This window comes from Mobula hypostoma, chromosome 20 (assembly GCF_963921235.1).
Source record: "Mobula hypostoma chromosome 20, sMobHyp1.1, whole genome shotgun sequence".
Classification (NCBI taxonomy): domain Eukaryota; kingdom Metazoa; phylum Chordata; class Chondrichthyes; order Myliobatiformes; family Myliobatidae; genus Mobula; species Mobula hypostoma.
The window spans coordinates 16141982-16154024 of record NC_086116.1 but is presented as its reverse complement, the minus strand read 5'-3'; the positions used below and the strand labels follow the sequence as shown (position 1 = coordinate 16154024).

Sequence of the window (12043 nt, the reverse complement as noted above, 5' to 3'; positions counted from 1 at the left end):
GTTTTTGTGTCATTTTATCTAGCTTTAGCACTTGCATGAAGATCTGATCACATTTTAGGTCATTTATGCAGCAATAAAGAAAATTTTACAGGGTTCACAAACTTTCTAGCACCACTGTATAGAGGAGAGTTAACAATCTACGTTTTAGGGCAGAGACCCTTTATTGGATGTGAAAAGGAAAGGGGAAGAAGCCTAAATAAAAAACAAAACACATCTTGTTAACAGATGTTGCCTTTGTGAGGTAGTGCCTCACTACTGATGGTAGGGAGGGATGTGCTCATGATATATGGGTTGAATCCACTACTCTCTGCAGCTTCTTGTGTTCTTGTACATTTGAATTGGGGTACCAGACCATGATGTGACCAGTTGATCTGCCACCAGGTTTCTAAGGCTGTGCCTGAGAGGTAGGCTGACCACGTCAAGCTCACCATCATAGTTCTGACCACCGCAAGTTGCATAAATCTAACAGTTGTGGTTGAGAACAATTGGTAATTTTCCTTTAAGAGCTTGTGTTGAGATGGTGCCTGAGCCTCATGCCATTACTTCCATTTATGGTGAGATACTGTGAAGTACTGTGAAATTAGTGCTGCTCAGACAATCCTTCCTCAAGCTGCACATATAAATCTCATCTGGGAATATGACAACACACCTTGAGAGTGTCATTGGCAGGGCCACTTTTTAGCTCACATTTCTGGGTGAACAAACTTAGAGGTGTCAACTGCGGGCTGCACATCTGGGCCTTATCCTCTGTCTCTGATGTTCAGGCACTTGTGAACAAGGGGGGGCATCTGATTTTTTGTTTATCAGGGCTGTAGGGCAACGTGACTTCCGGCTGAGAAAGGCAAAGCCAGCACAAGTTGCAGACCTTCCAGATTTGTGTGATTTTGCTGCTCATTGGTTATTATCAGTTATCGATTACACACTGTCTTCACTCCACCGTTCAGGAGAATCCTCAGTGATTCTAACTGCCTTTCTAATGTGGACGAGTAGGATTGGTGTGGGTGGGGAGAAGAGTCTGCATAGAAGGGTCGAAACACTCGGTGAAGGTTGGGAACCACCTGATGACATCTGCTCCTGGCTGAAGGCTACGGTTACCTTATAAGGTAACTGGAGAATGCATCCTAACAGGTGTATGTAACAAGTACAAGTTGGGCCAAAGGATCCACTTCTGTGTTGAACTGGAAATTTATCAATCACTGCAGTTTACTTTGTGGATAATTTTGTACAAATGGAATTGTATAAATGCCACAAATGGAACCACTTTACCTGGGGCTTGAATTGAGTCACGGTATTTTTCATTGTCCTGAAGTTGTACCTAGAACAGGGGCTCCCAACCTTTATATGCCATTGGCCCTTACCATTAACAGAATCAATGAAAAACCGGAACACATCAAATACTGACAAACAATCAACGTTCAAAAAAACATCAAACTGTGCAAATACAAACAGGAAAAAGAAGCGACATGCTAATAATAAATAAGTAAGCAATAAACGTCGAGAACATGAGTTGCAGGTCCTCTAAACACGAGTCCATAGTTTGTGGAATCAGTTCAGTGTTGGGGATAGTGGTTGAACGAACTCATCCGCTCAGGAGTTCAAGTGTTGATGGTCGAGGGGTAATAACCGTTCCTGGATCCGGTGGCGCGGGGACCTTCCGGATGGTAGCAATGAGAAGCGATCAAGGCCTGAATGGTGGGGGTCCTTGATGATGGATGCTACTTTCCTGCGACAGCACCCCTCGTAGATGTGTTCGATGGTGGGGAGGGCTTTATTTGCAAGCTTTTCCATTCAGGGGCATTGGTGTCCCCATACCAAGGCAGAATACACCCAGGCAGTGTGCTCTCCACCGTGCATCTATGAAAGTTTTAGATGCCATGCCAAATCTTCGCAGACTTCTAAGGAAATCGAGGCACTGCCGTAGTCTCTTCAAAATTGCGCTTAAGTGCTGGCTCCAAGAAAGATTTTTTGAAATGATAGCACCGAGGATTATAAACTTGCTGACCTACTCCACCTCTGATCCTCTGATGAGAACTGTTCGGGGACTTCTAGTTTCCTCCTCATGAAGTAACTAATCAGCTCTTTGGTCTTGCTGACGTCGAGCGAGAGGTTATTGTTGTGGCACCACTCATCCAGATTTTCAATCTTCCTCCTATATGTTGATTTGTCACCATTTTTGAATTGGCCAACAACATGGTGTAAACAGCAAACCTAAATATGGCTTTGGAGCTATACTTAGTCTCACAGTTATAGTGTAAAGCAAGTAGAGCAGAGGGCTAAGCACACAGCTTTGTGGTTCACCTGTGCTGATAGTGATTGTGGAGGAGATGTTGTGGTCAATCCAGACTGACCGGGGCCTGCAGGTGACTAATTATTTCATCTGGTGCACAGTAGTCCTGTCTGTGTTTGCTGACAAACATTTATCTATTAAAGGTCTAATGAAAATCTGCCTAAATCTTGCAAAACAACAAGATACAAAGCTCACAGCTGACTGGGGAAGAGCTGTGACTGCTTCATCAGTATTTTGCTCTCTGTTTTTGCCACCCTCTGATTTTGTCACTCACCCTGCTTCACACAACACTGCTGGCTGTCCCATAACCTATTGTACCCTGCCTACATAATGTAGTGCACAGACTGGTGCTGCAATCTCTACCAGTGTGCTGAGCCCACACCTCACAACAAAGCTCACTGCCACAGACTCAGTATGAGTAGATGATCGAGGTGGGGTGGCCAGATACTGAAGGCACGAAGCTCCCTCCCCACTATTTTTCTCACTGCTGTAACAGCCTTTTCTGGATTTGCACAGTGGTTGTCCTTTACCTTTTACCAGTTTCCTTTTTTCTTCCACAGAGTCCCTGACTGGGGGCTCACAGTAGACACATCTCCTGTTCAGATAGTTACTGCCTGTTACGCCGCTGGCGTTTAGGGCAGCAGTGAAGGTCCTCCATCTTTGTCTTTGGCCATCTTCTCTATTGGGCCCCAAGTATGGTTCCAGGTCCTCTTTTCTGCCTCTGTGGTACGGTGCCAAGTTTTCTTTGGTCTCCCACATTTCCTCCGCCCTTTAAGGGTCCAATAAATGCAGTCTTGATGATGAAGTTGGCCTTTCTTCTCATCACCTACCCAATCCACCTCCAACATTTCCCTTATGGTGATTGTGGCCATGTGCTCATGATGGCATGGCATGGTTGGGAAGTAGGGAGCAGTTTGTTGCTCCTATTTCTCACTTAAACACGCTATGCCAAAGAGCTGTATGCTTAAGTTTCCCACTTAGTCATCTGGATGTGTGATGTGTTCAGGAATGAAACACTTTTGACCTTTGTCATTCCTTTTAAATATAGCTCAGCAATGCTGCTTTCCATCCCAAGGCCTTATTACGCTAGAGAATAAGTCAGCATTGCAGAAATAACACTGAGGTCCCAATTGCTTTGGTTTTGTTCTCTCCCAAGCAAAGATTTGCTCCGGAAATGTGGTTTTAAAGAATTGACCTACAAATCTGGAATGTTCGAAAACAAAAAGAAATTGGTCTTGGTAATGATGTCAGATTGTTGTAAAGTCCCATGTGATTTACTAATGTCCTTACCGAGCCTGGCCTGTATGTGATTCCAAGTCCACCACAATGTGATTAACCCTTAAAGGTCCTCTGAAGTGGACTACCAAGTACACTGGTCAGGGGCAATTAAAGATGGGCGACAAATGTTGGTCTTGAAATAATGCCCAGGTCTCCTGGGAAAAAAAAAAGGATAAATGAAATAAAATAACATTCAATTTAACAAGAGTCAGATTCTAATCTCACCATTATAGATTATTTGCTACAAACAGTGGGGCGGGGGGGGGGGTAGTAATACGGATGTTGCCTGACCTATAAAGTTCGTCCAGCATTTTGTGTGTGTAACTCTGGATTTCCAGCAACTGCAGACTTTTCAGATTTATAAATATATATGAACTGTATTTACACCATGCAGGCATGTTCAAAAGGTTCAGTTGTTGTTCAGACCAAACTCAAATAAACACGTGTTACAACAGTGGCATGCAGAAAAGCATTACTGAATTCTCAACACATTGAACCTTGAAATCAGTTGTCTACAGCAGAAGACCATGAACATGCACTCAGTAGTCACTGATACACCCCCAAAATTATTTATTACAAATAATCTGTATATTTATACATAGATTATTTGTAATAATATATACTATAAACCATTCAGTCAAATCAGTCTAGGCCAGTATTTATGCTTCCTGGGAGTATCTTCATCTCACCTCTAAGCTATTCCTCTATTATCTCTAGTTTCCTAGCCTTTTCCTCAAAGCATCAGAGATGGCTTCATCGGGCCTCAGATCCTTGAACATCAGAGAGGCTAAAAGCGTAGTTCAAACTTCATCGAAAAACGGGGGAATTAAGGAAGTGAGATGGTATGAGCAGAAGCTTAGGGAGCTGAAGAGCAACAGAGTTTCAGGGCTGGTTTCCAGAGCATAGACTCTTCACTGGTAAAGGTACAGTCATATTTAGTAAAACGACAGAGGGAGAGTAGTGCCGAGCTGAAATTAACATTAGACACAGAAGCAGAATTAGGCCATTCAGTCCATCAAGTCTGCTCTGCATTCTCTCATGTCTGATTATTATCTCCTCTTCTCCATTCTCCTGCCTTCTCCCCATAATCCTTGACATCCTTACTAATCAAGAACCTATCGACTTCTGCTTTTACTATCTCAGTGACTTAGCCATCTGTGGCAATGAAGCTAACAGATCCAGCAGCCTCTGGATAAAGATATTCCTTCTCAACCCTATTCATTCATTCTCAAGAAACATAAGCAGAAAATACTGCAAACACTCAGCAAGGTTAGTCAGCACCCACAGAATGGGAAATAGAATTTGCGTTTCAGATCCTAGATTCCCCATGTGCTTTTGTTAAGAATTTCAGCATCCACAGATTTTGATTTCCAACTTGCCTTTGTGTTTAGAAGAGGTAGCACAACATTGGATGGATATATTCTTCCAGCTGCATATCAGAGAACAGACGCCTTTAATCCTTCCAATACATTGTAAGTGTCGATTACAAACATTCTGCCTACCCACCAGGCAGATCAAAGGGAAAAACTGAAAATCCACCAGAGTATTCATGGGAAGTGGGATGGATCAAACATTTTCTTTTTCCACTGTTGCTAGAGAAACTAATGTTATGAAGCACAGAGAAATTGAATAGGTTGCTGCAGGTGACACCACACAAAAAAACAAAGCTACTTGAAGCTTGCTTATTGTTAGTAATGCAAATAGAAAGTAATCTGGACACCAGGCTAATTTTTAATTCATTCATTCATATATACTGATGGATTTCTTAATTTAGCAGAGGTAGATATTTAACTTTTTTTTCATTGAAGTTTTTGAGTTCAAGTTCCACTTTGGGTCACTGGAATGGGAGGGAACATCGAGGGAGAGAACGTCGACTCAGACCATGAGGGGCCTGCGTCGGGCATTTTCATGCCTTACAAGGCGCAGATTGGAAGTCTGTGTGGGGCGTCACTCCTCGCACAGACACTAGAGTGATGTGTGATTAAGTGCCTTGCTCAAGGACACAAACACGCTGCCACAGCTGAGGCTTGAACTAGTGACCTTCAGATCACTAGACGAACACCTTAACCACTTGGCCACATGCCCAACATGTCACTGGAATACTGTGTGTTAAAGGAGGATAGGTATTGGTAATTCATCAGATCCCATACCCTAGGTTAGTTTAGATGGATTCACTAGTAAAATGGAGGGTCGACATGTTCAAAAGTAGAATTTCTATTAAATGGTACAGGCAGAGCTGAGCCAAGCTGCCTAAACACAAAAGGCTCGACTGTTAGTGAAAATTGAATGGAATGAGATCATCCATAATAGCTTTTCTGTTAAAGCAAGGTACATGGGGTCCAGAAATATAATGGTAATGATGCTGGATTATTTAAAAGTATGTTTTGTGTCCATCTAATTGTCACAAGTCCACTTAAAGACCTCATTACTGCCAATAAAAACATTGGTTTTATATTAAGTCACTGAATAGTATGCTGTGACCCACAACTTGGTAAAGCCCTGATCTGAAATTCTTGAATTAACAGTCACTTTGCTCCATGACAAGCCATAAATGGACATAAATCCATTTAGTCCCACTCATCAGGAACTATCAGAAACTCTGGTGGTTGAAATAGATTTTAATTTGAACAAATGACCAGTAGTCGAAGAAGTAGAGTTTAGCACTGATGAAAGATAAAACAAGTAAAATAAATGCTGATGGACAATCTATTTTTCATTGCCTTCAAAGAGGTTCAATCTGAGTTAAGCCTATGAATCTAACATTAATTGTTGTTTAAATATCTGCACAATTCTGTTGAGTCGATGCTAAAAGCTTCTAATGTCAGGTTGGTCATTAGGGAAGCTGTGCTGTGTTTTTCTGAGCATGTCAATGGAACATGTTCTTCAAAAGGCCTTGAACGTGTTTGGATGTGAGTCAGAGCTGGAGGAAGCTTGTGTCTGAGCCCTCATATAAAACTAGCCAGTGTTAAAGCAGGACAAAACTATTATTATTCTAGTATTATTCATGGCCCCATTCATAAATCCATGCACTGGATATAAACGTCTTCAGGAGCTTCCCCACTAGGCTTTGTAACCTCGGCAGAAGAACCGAAGAAGCTGGAAAATGGCACTTACACACTTTAGGCCAACAGGTTGCTGAGAATAACCCTGACAAAATTCGACATACTGACTGATTGTCTTTGTGTACCTCACCTACTGTGCCTGGTCTCAGTCTGTCCTTTCCACCTTATCTGCTCAACTATCTTCTTCCCAAACTAGGCCCTTCACCTGTCTGACTTGATCATCCCCCTTGTCCTTCCTTACTCCCCTACCATTTGGTCATTCATTATCCAAGCTGGTCCTTGAATACACACCTAGAGCTTAGAGATTGAACATAGAGGAGTACAGCATAGGAAAAGGCCCTTCCCCACGTGATACTGTGTGAGACTAGTGAAACTAGTAATTAAATGCTTAACTAAACTAATTCCTTCTGCCTGTACAGTGTCTATATTCCTTCATTCTCTACATATCCATGTGCTGGTCTAAGATTTTCTCAATTTCCTCTATCATAGTTGTATCCAACACCACACTGGCTGTGTATTACTCTCTATGTAGAACAACTTGCTCTCTAGTATTAAGACATTTCAACCTCGGGAGAAAAGTACTGGCTATCTATTCTATCTATGCCTCTCATAATCTTATAAATATCTATCAGGTAGCCCTTCAGCCTCTGTCACTCCAGGAAAAACAACCCAAATTGGTCAACCTCTGCATGATTGCCTCCTCATCTCAATTCCTCTGCAGTCTCTACTGCCTACAAAGCAGAGGAAAAGCCTACCCTACTGCATTCAATATAGGGCCTGATGCAGGATACAATATCCAAGCCAGGTGACACAAGAGACTGCATATGTTGGAATCTGGAGCATACAAATTTGGCAAGGTGGACCGCATCTGTGGTGGGAAATAGACAGTTGACATTTCTGGTCGAGGCCCTTCATTGACTGTCTGTTTCCCTCCACAGATACTGTCTGACCCACTGAGTATCTCCAACAGTCCATTTTTCATCTAAGTCAGGAACTGCCTTGAGCAGAGTTTGGAGAGTTCACTCTAATCAGCCATAAAATAACATATGGGAGAAGGACTCTATGATGGAAGATCTGTAACGGCATTAGTCCATATAAACTTCTTCCAAAGCAACGCTAGCTACTTCTCTTCTCTTTCTTTCTCCATGATGTATTATCTACCTCTGTCTCTACCATTACCTCCATGGGGTAAAAGTTTAACATTTTTACCACTTTATAGATAAAGATATTACGCCAGTTTTAGATTTATTGACTACGGGATGGATGGTTATCATTACTGGATTGGACTCACTCAGTAAACAAAATTAAAGATTGTGATGTGATCAAGGAAGATAATCACTCATGAAGCATAAATCATGGGTTTAATAATGGATCACAGGATTTCCTTCCAGCATTCCCATTCTCTCCCTGAAACCCCTCAGTCACTTTCCTGGTCTTGGGCTCATTTCTGATACAATAAGGTTTCTGGCATGGTCTCCATTACTGAGAAAGAGTCCACCACTTAACATGAAACCTGGGAGCAACCTTTAGTGAGAGCATAAACCATGCTGTTTTTAAAAAAAAAAAATCCTTGGCCAAGATTAAAGATTAAAGTGGTAAGTTTGCAAAGCCTTCGCGAAGAAGGTGAAAACACTGCTTTACCTCATTGATGGGAAGTGTTAACTATTTATCTCACCGTAGATTTTGATTGACCTGCTGAGTACTTCTAACATTTCCTTATTATTAAATTTATAGCCCATGAATTCTGAACTATTTTTTGTTGAACACGTTTAATTTGATTTTATGAAGTGGGCAGTGCAATGGTACAATTCACACAGCTCCAGCAGCCAGATTCAATCGTGACCTCGACAGCTGTGTACACGTCTTCATTGTGACCACATGAGTTTCCTTTAGTTGTTCTGGTTCCTCTCATATCCCAAAGATATGAAAGTTGGTCAGTTATTGGCCACTGTAAATTACTCCCAATGTGGAGATGAGTGGTGGATCCTGGTAGACTAAAATAGAATGATTAAGAGTGATACAAACCTGTGAACTGGGTTATTATTTTCAAATGTACCAAGGTACAGTGGAAAAACTTTGTTCCGCCTGTCAACCAGACAGATCATTTCATTATCACAATGCCTTGAGGTAGAACAAGGCAAAACAATAACAGAATGCAGAATAAGGTGTGACAGTTACAGAGAAAGTGCAGTGCGGGCAGACAGTAGGTGCAAGGTCATATCAAGGTAGATTGCTTGTTGGTCTGGTAGGCCAAAGTAGCTGTTTCTGTGTGTAGAATTCTGTGACTACATGACGTCATTTGCAAAATGTAAGGTAAATCAAGTGAACTAGTGGAATAGCCCAAAGACCTCTTCATGTCCATCGGTTACTCATTACTTACACTCACAACCAACAGGGGAAAACAAAATGTAACATTTCCAAATGTGCCAATAATACAAAAACAGGTGGATGGGCATGTTGGGATGAAGGTACTTTGATTCCGTAAGGAGATATAAATATAGTACTTGGGCAAAAAACATGTCAAATGGAATGTCACACACCACACATCAAGGTTGCTGGTGAACGCAGCAGGCCAGGCAGCATCTCCAGGAAGAGGTACAGTCAATGTTTCGGGCCGAGACCCTCGATAGTCCTGCACTTGGTAAGATGAATCAAAAGGCTGATAGTTATCTAACTAGTGAGAGGCTGTAAATGAGTGAAGTACAGAGTAATTCATCTCGGTGTTCCAGTGCAGTTCATGCAATTTGCAGGCAGCTCCAACAAGTGCTTAGGATAGCAAACAAAATTCTGGCAATTGGGTTGAAGTTTTAAAAATGAGGAAGTTTTGTTCGAGTTGTAAAGGGTGTTCATGAGTGCACACACATAATACTGTGCACAGTTTCAGTTTTGGTCCCCTTACCCAAAAAAAAGAATAAGGTAGCACTGTACATAGTCTAAAGGAGATTCACTAGGCTCATTGCTGGAATGGCAGAGTTGTTCTTTCAAAAGTGACTACTTGATTTGGGTCTGTACTTTTTAGAATTTAGAAAAATGATTTATGATCTTATTCAAACATATAAGTTCCTAAGGAGCCTTGACAGGATAGAACAGCCTTTCTCAACCTTTTTACCCTGGAGGAACCCTTGAAATAATTTTCAGGCCTCAGGGAATCCCTGCGTAGAAAGTATTATACCTACAGCTCATGATATGTTAGTGTGATCAGTAACTTGTAGATATAATAATCCAAAATTAATTGTCAATGCTCTTTTGAGTAGAGAATGAATTTTTGCCATCCTTTCTTGAAAAATACAGGTAGTTAAGCTTAGTTTCAGCTTACCGTCCTCCCCCTGTGCAATACGGTGCTCAACAATTACCAACAGCCTCCTCTATCTCGCTTCAAAAACTGAGAATGGACTCAACCAAATAAACACGATCTAACTGCGCACTGCCATACTGGGCTGAGATTGCTAATGGGGCTACTCGGGCACTGCCCACCACTGCGAGTGCTAGCATCACGCATTCTGTGAAGGTCAAAAAACAATTTTTTTTTAATCGTGACCTCTCGCAGAACCCTGCTGAGAAACCCTGGGATAGACATTGAACTATTTTGAAATAGGAGAGTCATGTTACAAGATGAGGAACTGATCATTAAAATGAAGTGTGTCGAAATTTCTTCTCTCAGGAAGTAGTGAATCTCTGGAATTCTCTGTCCCCAAGGGTGATGGAGGCTGGATCCCGAGGAATATTCAAGATAGAAGTGGATAAATATTTGAAAGACCTAGGAATTTTATCATTATGGGGAACTGGAACAGAAAAGGAATTGAGGCCAGTGTATAGTACATCAGTCAAGATCATATTGAATGGTGGGGCAGGCTTGGGGGGGTCTGGTCGTTTCTAGTGCTCCTATTTTCTTGTGTTTTTGTGGAGGCCACCATCAAGTCTATTATGAGTGTGCAATACACTCAAGACCACTCCAAGGACTTACAGTGGTGCTAGGAAGTTTGTGAACCCTGTAGAATTTTCTCTATTTGTGCATAAATATGACCTGGAATCAGATCAGATCTTCATGTAGGTCCTAAAACTAGATAAAGAGAACCCAATTAAATAAATAACACAGAAACATTATGCCTGTTCATTTATTTATTGAGAAAAATCATCCAATATTGCACGTATTTGTAAGAAAAAGTATGTGAACCTTTGCTTTCAGTAACTGGTGTGAACCCGTTGTACAGCAATAACTTCAACCAAGTGTTTCTGGTAACTGTTGATGAGTCCTGCACATCAGCTTGGCAGAATTTTAGGCCATTCCTCTTTACAAAACTTCTTTAACTCTGGGATGTTGGTGGGCTTCCTTACATGAACTGCTGGCTTCAGGTCATTCCACAGCATTCCTATAGGATTGAGGTCAGGACTTTGACTCAGCCATTCCAAAACACAAATTTTCTTCTTCTTAAACCATTCTGTTGTTGATTTACTCTTGTCTTTTGGATCATTGACTTGTTGCATTGTCCAACTTCTATTAAGCTTCAGGTGACAGACTGCTACCATAACATTCTCAAATATCTTGATACAATCTTCAACTCATTGTTCCCTCAACAATTGTAAGCTGTCCAGGCCCTGAGGTAGCAAAGCAGTCCCAAACCGTGATGTTTCTTCCACCATGCTTCACAGTTGGGATGAGGTTTTGGTGTTGGTGTGCAGTGTCCCTTTTCCTCCAAACACAGCAATGTGCATTTGCCAAAAGTTCAACGTTTGTCTCATCTGTCCACAGACTATTGTCCCAGAAGCATTGTAGAATATCCAGGTGGTCTCTTGCAAACTTGTGATGTGCAGCAATGTTTTTTTTGGAGAGCAGTGGTTACCTCCATAGTGTCCTTCCATGAAGATCATCCTTGTTGAGTGGACACATGAATAGAGACTTCAGCAAATTCTGGAGATCTCTGCAGGCCTTGGGTTCTTTTTCATCTCCTTCAGCATTGCACATTGTGCTCTTGATGTGATCTTTGCAGCATGCCCACTCCTTGGGAGAGTAGCAACAGTACTGAGTTTCCTCCATTTGTAGACAATTCCTTTTACTATGAGCTGATGTACACTCAGCTCTTTAGAAATGCTTTTGTAGCCTTTTCCAGCTTCATGCATCTCAACAATTCTTCTTTAAGGTCCTCTGAAAGTTGTTTTGATTGAGGTATGGTGCACATAAACAGATATTTCTTGAGAAGAGCAGGTTCTGTCAGTAACGTGACTTTGTGTGTCTTTTTTATAGGGCAGGGCACCTCTACAACCCACACCTACAGTCTCATCTCATTGATTAGAACACCTGACTCCAAAGAGCTTTTGTAGAAGATTCACATACTTCTTCCAACAAATACCTGAAATATTGGACTTTTTTTTTCAATAAATGGATGAACAAATATAATGTTTTTGAGTTATTTAATTG

The 12043-nt window shown here is 41.5% G+C and overlaps 1 protein-coding gene across 7 annotated transcripts in view; it reads left to right on the top strand.

Moving 5' to 3' along the window:
- LOC134359345 (non-muscle caldesmon-like) overlaps positions 1-12043 on the top strand; it is a 247289-nt gene that overhangs the window by 176638 nt on the left and 58608 nt on the right. The window lies entirely within an intron of this gene.